Source organism: Nicotiana tabacum, chromosome 14 (assembly GCF_000715075.1).
Source record: "Nicotiana tabacum cultivar K326 chromosome 14, ASM71507v2, whole genome shotgun sequence".
Classification (NCBI taxonomy): Eukaryota; Viridiplantae; Streptophyta; class Magnoliopsida; order Solanales; family Solanaceae; genus Nicotiana; species Nicotiana tabacum.
This window is the reverse complement of record NC_134093.1, coordinates 85,271,011-85,282,407: the sequence shown is the minus strand read 5'-3', so window position 1 is coordinate 85,282,407 and position 11,397 is coordinate 85,271,011. Positions and strand designations below refer to the sequence as shown.

Genomic DNA, 11,397 nt, shown 5'->3' with positions numbered 1-11,397 from the left:
CATCAGAGGACTTGTTCCATTTACAAGTTCTGTCTAGTTCATGCTTGACCTTGCCTAGATCCTTTGTCAAAATTATTACCTGCTTATCCTTCTTATATAACTCATCTTTTAGTTTACCTACATTTTCTTCTAGAGTGAGTTGTGTGCAATCAACTGTCTTCTAATTTGTTCCTAATTTCAGTTTTAGGTTTTTAGATCTAAGTTCTAGAATATTTGATTCAAATGTATGAACCTGGCTCTTTAGTGCAGTATTTTCACTTACAGTCTCACTAACTCTAAGTTCCAGGTTCTTACACTTTGCTTTTAAAATTACACATTCCTTAGATAGCTGTTTCTTTTCATTGTTTATATCCTCAGATTCATCAATGAAATCTAGAAGTAACTTAGATAGCCTTTCTTTAGACAAAAACTTAATATTGTCTTTTAGATGGATTATACTTACTTCAGATTCCTCATCGGATTCTCCAATTTCCATAAGTGATTGTTCATCTTCATCTTCATCATCTGAGTCCTCATCTGAGCTTTCTCCCCAAGCAGCAACCATATCCTTTGTTGATCCTTTGTACTTCTTGGGATGAACTTGTTCCTTCTTTCTGTTTCTTCGTTCAGCTCTTTCCTTCTTCCATTCAATTTCCCATTGAGGGTAGTTTTTGATGTGGTGATCAGTCTTCCCACACTTGTAGCAACCCTCATTGGTCTGTTTTTCAGGAACCATTGGTTTGATGTAGCCTCCACTTCTTGAAGAACCCTTTCCTCTCATTAGGTACTTCTTGAAGTCCTTTGTGATCATAGCCATTTCATCATCTTCTAGATCAGAACCTTCAGTGATTCTGAGTGCCAGGCGCCTTTTCTTCTTGGGTACATCCATCTTCATGGTTTGCCTTCTAAGTTCATAAGCAGTGAGATTTTCAATTAGCTCATCTAACCTAAGAGTAGCAATGTTCTTTGATTCCTGAATGGCAATGATTTTTCTCTCCCAAGTAACTAGCAGAACCCTTGTCAGAATCTTCTCAACTCTGTCTTCTTCAGAAATAATCCTTCCAAGAGACTTAAGTTCATTTGTCAGTGTGGTGAACCTTGTATACATCTCCTGGATGGTTTCCCCTTCCTTCACGGTGAAATTCTCATATTGAGAATATAGTAGTGTTCCTCTGGACCTCTTCACTTGAGGTGTTCCTTCATGGGCCACTTGCAAAGTGTCCCAGATTTCCTTAGCAGCGGTACAGCTTTGGATTCTACTGTACTAATCTGGACCGAGTCCACATACAAGCCATTTTTTGGCTTTAGCATTCTTCTCCCATTTCCCCAAGTCGTCAGCAGTGCAGTCAGCTCTTGTTTTTGGCACCTCTTCTCCTTCATCATTTATCTTCATGGTAGCTAGTGGACCATCTGTGACAATGTCCCAGAGCTCATAGTCTTCTCCTATGATGTGATCTCTCATCATGTTTTTCCACCAAGAGTAATACTGGCCGTTGAAGAGTGGTGGCCTAGCAGTGGATTGCCCTTCCCAGTTTCCAGGTGGTGCACTAATCTTGATCTTCTCCTAAGGTGTTAGACTCTTCAAGGATAACCTGCTCTGATACCAATTGATGTTTTAACTTCAATACCATAAAAGAGAGGGGGGGGTTTGTGTGGTGTCCAATTTTTTATGTGTACAGATTATGGAAGGACCTGGTTCTTCTATGTGTTCCTTATACTACTGTTGCGGAATAATAAATACAAAAATTAAAGAACACAAGTATTTTACGTGAAAAATACCCGGCTCAAAAGGTAAAAAAAACACGACCTACTTCCCAGTAGGATTTTCCCAAACTCGCCACTAAATCACTGAGCCAAAAATTACATTTACAAAATACTTTTGTAAACCTAGGATTAACTCTAATCCCGTTGTGGCAACCAGCCTCTAACTGCTACGACAACTTCAAGTTAACTCTAACTTGAATACTTTGAGTACCTATTACAATTGCCTCTAGATAAAGCTGAAAGGTACAATATGAAAATACCTACTACAATTTAACTAGAATAAGAGACGGACACTTGGAACGGGCTCTTCTATCTGGTTCATGTAGCTTCAGGTTCGCACACTTGAATCACACATGAACTGCTTGCAAAATGTCTTGCTATTTTGCTCTCAATTCACGTTTAACTTCTGCTTTTGTGTGTCACCTGTAGAATAAGAACATCTTGCGATTTATAGAGTTATTAGAGTAGAAAATAACTAGAGTTCTAATGCTACTCTTCCTTGGTGGAAGAGTTCTAGTTAATCTCAACTACTAACTCCATCCTTATCTTGGATAATATTCTCGTTGAGTAAGGAGTCCTTCTCCTTATCAATTATGCAATCTTTTCGATCAGGAGATATCTATTATTATGCCAGATTTCGTTTATCTCCTGCATGTGCATCTCACGTACTTTGAATCTGCATGTGTCTATGCCTACCAGTGATGGACCTGGTTCATCCCTGAGTTTCTTTGTCAATCTTCAAAACTATCCTTAACTTGGGCTAACATTATGGTAATAGACTTTTGGTTTAGCAGCAAAATTCCATTGTGAGGCTATAAACCGCTTCATGGCTCCTATTGATGGAGAATCCCCAATAACATACAATATAAACAGCCTTATGCCATTTTGTGTTTTCAGCCTCCATCTCTTCCTGCTGTCGTTGGACCTTCCTGATTCCATCTTGAATCATAGGAGGTATAAACATTAGGTTCATTCCTCTTGCAGCCATCTTGTTACTAGTAAACAAATTTGCCCAAGTTCTCTCACCCTTCCTAGAATCTGATTTTGTCTTCTCCTGAATTTGTGCACTGGTAGTACTCTGTTCCTTTCCTTTTTGCTCCTCCATTTGGATTGTTTTGCTTGTACTATCAGTAGTCTCTTGATTGAGTGTTCTTTCATCGTCGTAAGTTTTTCATATTGCATGCTCATTGTTCTCGCTATAGTAGGCAATGGAACAATTGTTGTTGCTGGGCTTCCCACACCAATCACCACACCAGCAGATTTAGGTGTAGAATTCATCATACTAGTACTCGAATTTCCTAGATTGGTTGGTGAATTCATCTTCATGGCACAAGATCCTCCAGAATTAGGCACTGTCGATGTTTTTCCCTTTTCGCATCCTAGGGTTTCTATTTGTGTTGAGACTCTTCCCAGACTTTCATTCCGACTTCCTGATGCAATGAACTCAACTAATTGAACCTTTGTCATAGTCTGTTTTGGTCGCCCTCTCCCTATTTTCAATCAGCGCTTGTTAGCAAAGCACGCTTAACGTGCGCCGAGAGAGAAGAGAGAAAAATGCGACTTCTAGTATTGATTAACTTAAATCTTTTTAACTATTATTTTCTTCTAACATGTTGTTATAGGTAACCTATCTTATTTTTCAGGTTACTAACTATATTTTTTTATGAAAGAACTCATATGTGAATTCAGTATTAGAACATTATGGATTCGAATTTGGAATCCTACCACAAATCATTCAATTTATTGAGTTTGGAATCTATTATTTGTAATTATCTAGTAAATTTTTAAACGCATATATGAGTTTTAAGTCAAAGTTACTGAGTTTTAAGGGATTTGTAAGTGTGAAATTCTTTTACCCCGATCTAAATTTGGACAGGTGACTTTTTCTCAAATTCTCCTAGTTTTGAGGCCAAGAATGTGTGTTACCACTTACCTTACAATCAAGATTTACAGATGTCAGCATTGGATGAGTATTCAAATCTATAAATACAGAGTCTTCGATCGTAAAACAAACACATCCAACAATTGTAAAATCTACAAGAGTTTCAGTTTTAAATTGTATCATTACTTATTGTTTCTGTTTTTCCAAGTTCAAAAGCAAATCATGGATAATTCTCAGAAAATTAGCTACCAAGCTGGCGAGACCAAGGGCCAAGCCCAGGTGTTGCCATTTCTTTCTTTGTTTAAATTCTAGTTATTGGGGTATATATATGATGCACCCAATCTTAGTTTTAGAAATTTCATTTCTAAGTTGTGGCATATATAGTTACACGTTGTTTCAAAATAAATAGTGTGGTGAGATGGTTGAGATCCTTTCATTCTTATTTAAATGTTATGCATTTGAGTCTGTGGAATGAAAAGAATATTTTGGTAGAGGCACCTTATCCCTCTTACTGGACATATCCAACGCGAGTGCCTAACGCCGACTGAAGTGTAAGGCAGTTCAACTTCCTTAAGGCCCCAAAATTTTGGGGGCCCCATTTTTCGTTGGTAATAATTTTATGAATTAATTTTATATAAATAATTGATTATCTTAAGATTAGAAAGTATAATTTTTAATACAAAAAAGGAAAAAAAAATAATTTATTACTAATGTTGACTGTTGAGATTTGAATAATCCGAAGCATATAAGAACATTTTTGATTTTGTTATGTGGTGGGTAAAAATTGAGGTCACTAGATGATAAAAATTTAAAAAAAATATTGACTCACCTCGATAAAAACATAATAGCCACTCTGACATGATAGTTTAGACTTATTTCTCAAATTATATAGCGCTAAGGAAAATATTACAGTACAAGATAAGACTCTAATCGACATACTTAATAAGATAACAAGACTTAATTTTTTTTTCAAATGCCTATATTCCTTATAGAATAATACTACTATAACAGTTACATCCGGGGAGAGAAGTTTTTCCAAAAAACAATTATTAGAATAAATTTATTATAAGAAAATTATTAATAATTTTGCATCTAAAAGAGTTAGGAAAATAAATTTCAAATAAAAATATATAATTTTAAAAATAAAAAAAAAATTAAGCCCTCTCATCGAAATTTTGCTTTAGGCCACCAACAATGTTGAGCCGTCGTGCGAGTACCTAAAAGAAGAAAAAAAAACATTTCTTTTCGTGCAACCTTGTCTTTAGTTAAGTAAGGGCTGAAAATGTTTTTAGCTACTGCTTCCTGGATATATAACGTTTGTAATATTTTGATGCATATAGGAAAAAGGTAATCAGTTGATGGAACAGGCTGGGAATGCTGCGCAGTCTGCCAAGGAAACAATGCAAGAGGTTTGACCATTTCTATTATCATCGTTATTAGACAAGATTATCTGATTTTTCTAAACTTATTTATCATGGATTAAGATATATACATTGATCGACATAGTAAAAATAAATTTATGCTAGCACAGTATCATTTTAGTTTAACCTATCGATAACATATTACCAATTAATGTTTATTAGTAATGTTTATTATACATATTTGCTTTATTATAAGTGATTGATCGTATAACATCAACACATTTTGGAATTTAAACTTATATATATAATTAGTAAAAGATAATATGTTATATTTTTGGTGATATTTTGATATAGATGGGGCAGCAAGTGAAGGCCACTGCACAAGGAGCAGCTGATGCAGTTAAAAATGCCACTGGGATAAACAAATGAACCATGACATTGAATTTCACAATGTTATAGTTTATGAAGATCTTATTTCTTCTTATTTTAGGCTACCAATTTATGTTTCTTAGGTTTGAATTATTTATTGAGAGGTTCTATATTTATGAATTATAGAAACGTGAGCGAGTTAGGTACCACACAATATATTTAGTTCAAAACTAAGAATATGCAGACACTCCACCTCAATAATATAATAATATTGTAATAATGTTTGGTTCTTATAAGTAGTTTCTCTACTTGGATTCAAATTGCAGTATATATATATATATATATATATATATATATATATATATATATATATATATATATATATATATATATATATATGTGTGTGTGTGTGTGTGTGTGTGTGTGTAGACCATAATCGGACTTTCACAAAATATTACTAAAACTTTTCTCAATATTATAACGACAACGTGATGGAAATAACAAATAATTCGTATCAGTAATATTCCTTTATCTTTTAGGGAATTACAAGTTTTCGACACGATAGTTCGATCCCAGCTGTGTCAAATACTCCATCCGATGCATGCCAAAACAATTATTATTATTAGTAAGGAAATGATATTCTATGACTAGTTACAATTTGAATATAAGAAAATGAATACAACGATCGATCTTTTGTATTTTATTTACTTATTTTCTGTGTTATTTTCATCAATTTTCTATAAAAAAGAGTCATATAATTATTAAAAGATCATTTTTATTATGATCCTTCTTTCCAAAAAAAGTAAAGAAAGTGATGCTCCTATAACCATTTATAATTTTAATAAAAGAAAATAATCTTACAAAAAAATTCTTTGTTTAATTACAGATCATCTCCTATGTTATTCTTATTAATATCATGGGAAAAGGGTAATATAACGAAAATAACATTTGTAATATATTACTAAACTAAGTTAGGCTATATTACAAAACGTGGATAGTTTAGGATGGTATATGATGGTCACCAATTGAGTTATAATCAATTCGCTTTGGGTTGCTTACCAATATTAATAATTGATGATTAGACAATTCGAACAATTTCGAATTTATCTCAAATTAATAGAAATTAAATCTCATAAATTTACTCATCCCAAATGTCAGTGATTGTTTTTCAACCTCTTCCTATTCTCTTTTTTAATTTTTCACTCGGTGTTCAATATTCGTATTGAGGCTTGACTAAATTCGAATACGCGCCGGAAAGTTTCACGGCCAAGAATATGTTTTACCACTTATCTTAAAATCTAGATTTTCAGATGTCGGCATTGGACTAGCATTAAAATCTATAAATACAGAGTGTAAAACAAAAAACACCTTCCTTAGTACCCTGTGGCCAAGAATGTGTTTTACCACTTATCTTAAAAAACTAGATTTTCAGATGTCGGCATTGGACTAGCATTAAAATCTATTAATACAGAGCGTAAAACCAAAAACATCTTCCTAGTCCTGTGGCCAAGAATGTGTTTTACCACTTACCTTAAAAATCTAGATATCCAGATGTCAGCATTGGATTGGCTTACAAATCTATAAATACAAAGTCTTTGTAAAACGAAAAACACATCCATAAGCAATTGTAAGGTTAATTGTGTCCACTACTTGTTTCTAAATATTTCCAAGTTCAAAAGCAAAAAACCATGGACAAAAATCAGAAATTGAGCTACGATGTTGGTGTAGCTAAGGGCCAAGCCCAGGTTTGCATTAATCTTCAGTATCTCTTCCATGCGATTTTCATTTTTAGTTGGTGTTTTCTTTTTATATGTTTAAATATTGACGATAGAATTATCCCTTGCAAGTTGACCCGGATATAACTACGATATAGAAAATCATGGTCCAATCTTAGTTTTACTAATTTCATTCAATCGAGTAGGGGCGTCTTTTAGCCTTTTTTTCAACATAGGTTCTATAGGAGTTTTGTTTTTTTTAAAACATTCCATTTAGTGAGCTTATAGTTAATAAAGTTGATGAAAATCGTAGGAGACCATGACGTTACATAACAAATACAGATAAAAAATATCTGTGGATCCGTCTAAGTATTAATGAACAGAATTATATGATACTTGCATTGGTGAAAACATTTAATGGATTTCGGACACCACCAGTATCGTTTTGGAACGAAAAAACTCTTCCTTTCTGCATGAAATTTGTCTTATTTTTTCACTCTAGATGTCTATACGTAAAAGAAGTTTAACTGTTTTAGCTACTACTTCAGTACTTCCTAGATAACACTGTGATAATTTTTGAATTTGCGATGCCTCAGGAAATAGGTAATCAATTGTTGGAGAAAGCTGGGACTGCTGTGCAGTCTGCCAAGGAAACAGCGCAAGAGGTTCGGACATTATTAATTATTCATTTATCAATCAAACGTGACATTTACACAAATAGCCGACCGAATTTACTATTTACTATTCTTATCCGGTATACATAAATTATATATCCGCAAGCTATTTTTAGCTAAAGCGGTTGAGTGAGCGGTTACTTAGATTTGTTCTTCAAAATTCATTTAATCTATATAAATAATTTATCCAGGGCCGATAACCTCTTTTTAGAAGTTTAAGTACCTTTAACTCAAAATCTAAGCTTCGCCCTAGCATCCTGTAGATATTAGTCTTTGCAAAAAAATCTGAAATTTTTAAAGGTTATTTATATTAGAAATATTCTTTTTTATTTTGGTGATATTTTGATATAGGTGGGGCAGCAAGTGAAGGCCAAAACACAAGAAGCAGCAGAGGCCGTTAAAAATGCCACTGGCATGAACAAATAAACCACGTTAATTTCTACCATATTATAGTTTATGAAGATCTTAATTTCTTCTACTTCAATTGGGCTACCAATTTATGTTGCTTAAGTTTGAATTATTGGTGAGAACTTCTGCGTTTCTGAATTATATTTCAGAAGCAGCGTCTGTAATAATATTGTAATAATGTTTCGTTCTTAATTATAAATGCATATATTGTTGGGAATAAACCTCTTACCAAAATAATATTCACGGTAATAAAGCGGAATAATAATGTAGCACCGAGATACGGTAATTAACAAGAATAAAAGAGTAACAATGACACCAAAATTTTTACGTGGAAAACCCTTCTGAATAAGGGGAAAAACCACGACCCCGAGAGGAGCAACTGATATCACTATAGTAAGGAATTTTACAACTTTGTAGGTCGGAGGTAAATACTCCAAAGACCACTACAACACTCAAAAGAAATAACCCTCTTTTGATATTCCCACCTCACTACAATATCGCTCTCTCTCTATTTTCCTCACAGACTATTTTCTTATACCTTGTCTGTGAAACCTTACTCTTTCTTTCTCTCTTTGTTGGTGTGTAGAAATGAGAGTTGAAGCTCTCCTTTTATAGCCAAAGCTTCACCCTCTAAAGCCTACAATATTTGACAATTTACACACACTTTTCACAATTCAACAAAGTTGGCTACCAAACCAAAGAAATTCAACAAGGTTGGCTACCAACCAAACCAAGTCAACAAGGTTGGCTACCAAACCAAAGAAAACTCTTATTAGGCACATGCCTAATACTTCTTCAATGAGATGGACATCATCAATCTCCCCCTCCAGTCTCATTCATCTAGAGGAGGTAGCACTGTCTTCTAGTTTGAGTGCATGCCGACAAGTTCTTTGCATAGCTCGAACTTGTTCCTTGGTACCACCTTGGTCAGCATATCTGCGGGATTCTCACTTGTAGAAATCTTCAAGACTTTTAGAGATTCATCATCTACCATTTCTCGAATCCAATGATATCTCACATCAATGTGTTTGGTCCTTGCATGGTACATAGAGTTCTTGCTAAGGTCTATTGCACTTTGACTGTCACAATAGACGACATACTCCTTCTGATGCAATCCAAGCTCTTGAAGGAATCGCTTGAGCCATATCATCTCCTTGCCAGTTTCTGTAGCGGCAATGTACTCTGCTTCAGTTGTTGAAAGTGCAACGCACTTCTGCAACTTAGACTGCCATGATATAGCTCCCCCTGAAAATGTAAATAAATATCCAGTAGTAGATTTTCTGTTGTCAATGTCACCTGCCATATCAGCATCTGTATAGCCCTTCAAGATTGAATCAGATCCTCCAAAGCACAAACAATCTCCCGTGGTACCTCTCAGGTACCTGAGTATCCACTTGACTGCTTCCCAATGTTCCTTTCCAGGATTTTCAAGAAACCTGCTGACAACACCAACTGCGTGAGCAATATCAGGTCTAGTACATACCATTGCATACATCAAGCTTCCGACTGCTGAAGCATAAGGAACTTTAGCCATGTTCCCTTTCTCCTCCACTGTTGTAGGACACATCTTCTTACTCAACTTTAGATGACCAGCAAGAGGTGTGCTGACTGGCTTAGCATTCTTCATGTTGAAGCGTTCTAGTACACGTTCAATGTACTTCTCCTGAGATAGCCACAACTTTCTACTTGTTCTCTCTCGAACTATCTTCATCCCTAGAATTTGTTGTGCTGGGCCCAAGTCCTTCATATCAAATGACTTGGACAGATCTCCTTTCAACTTTGCTATCAACCCCTTGTCTTTTCCTACAATTAACATGTCATCCACATACAACAACAATATAATAAAGTTATTCTCAGAAAATCTTTTGAAGTATACACATGGATCAGAATAGGTCTTTAGGTATGTTTGACTTTTCATGAATGAATCAAACTTCATGTACCACTGCCTTGGTGCCTGCTTCAATCCATAAAGACTCTTATTCAATTTGCACACCATGTGTTTCTTTCCAGCTACTTCAAATCCTTCTGGTTGCTCCATATAAATCTCCTCTTCCAAATCTCCATGAAGAAATGCAGTTTTCACATCCAACTGCTCCACTTCAAGATCTAGGCTAGCTGCTAAGCTCAAAATTGTTCGAATAGAAGTCATTTTAACAACGGGGGAGAAAATTTCGTCAAAATCAATACCTTTCTTCTGTTCGAAGCCTTTAACCACCAATCGAGCTTTGTATCTGACCAGCTTGCCATCTCCATCTTTCTTGAGTTTAAAGACCCATTTGCATTTGAGTGGTCTTTTACCCTTTGGAAGTTCAACCAGCTTGTATGTGCCATTTTTCTGGAGAGATTCCATCTCTTCTTGCATAGCTTTCATCCACTGGTTCTTTTCTGGATGGGACAACACCTCCTTAAGACTTTCTGGCTCCCCCTCATCACTGATGAGGACATACTCTGTGGAAGGGTACCTGCGTGACTCTACCCTTGGCCTCTCTGATCTCCTCAGAGGTTGAGGTTGTTCTTCTCCCTGAGTGGGGTGCTCCACTTCCTCGACACCTTCATCAAGTTGCTCCCCCTGCTCAATAACCTCACCAGGTTGCTCCCCCTGCTCGGCAACCTCGTCGGTCATACTTTCTGCACTTGTGGGATTGTTAGAAGTAGAAGGAATAGTAACAAAGTTAGGAATTATACCATTCTTCGCCTTTTCTGACATATCAGCAGCAGTTCCAACTTCACTTTCTCGGAAGACTACATCTCTACTTCTGATGACCTTCTTCTTTACAGGATCCCACAGTCTGTACCCGAACTCTTCATCTCCATATCCGATAAATATGCAGGGAATAGATTTATCATCCAGCTTTGTTCTCTGCTCTTTTGGTACATGTGCAAAAGCTCTGCAACCGAACACCTTCAGATGCGAGTAGGACACCTCCTTGTTGGTCCAGACTCTCTCTGGGATTTCAAACGCCAACGGAACTGATGGACTCCTATTGATCAGGTAACAGGCTGTCTGAACTGCTTCACCCCAGAATGACTTAGGCAGTTTAGCCATTCTGAGCATGCTTCTCACCTTCTCCACAATGGTGCGGTTCATCCTCTCGGCTACGCCATTGTGCTGTGGGGTTCCAGGAACTGTCTTTTCATGTCTGATCTCATGACTTGAACAATACTCTTCAAATTCCCTTGAAGTGTACTCACCTCCATTGTCACTTCGGAGACGCTTTAGCTTTCGACCCGTCTCCCTTTCTACT

At 35.9% G+C, this 11,397-nt stretch overlaps 2 long non-coding RNA genes across 2 annotated transcripts; both read left to right on the top strand.

Annotated features, from left to right (window-relative positions):
- Positions 1–3,757: 3,757 nt before the first annotated feature.
- Positions 3,758–5,651, top strand: LOC142169149 (uncharacterized). The gene is made up of 3 exons (XR_012698892.1): positions 3,758–3,904; positions 4,966–5,034; positions 5,341–5,651. It is a non-coding gene; the product is annotated as an uncharacterized LOC142169149 (long non-coding RNA).
- A 1,293-nt stretch (positions 5,652–6,944) lies between these two features.
- LOC107809349 (uncharacterized) lies at positions 6,945–8,344 on the top strand. The gene is made up of 3 exons (XR_001653392.2): positions 6,945–7,100; positions 7,667–7,735; positions 8,096–8,344. It is a non-coding gene; the product is annotated as an uncharacterized LOC107809349 (long non-coding RNA).
- The last annotated feature ends 3,053 nt before the right edge of the window (positions 8,345–11,397 follow it).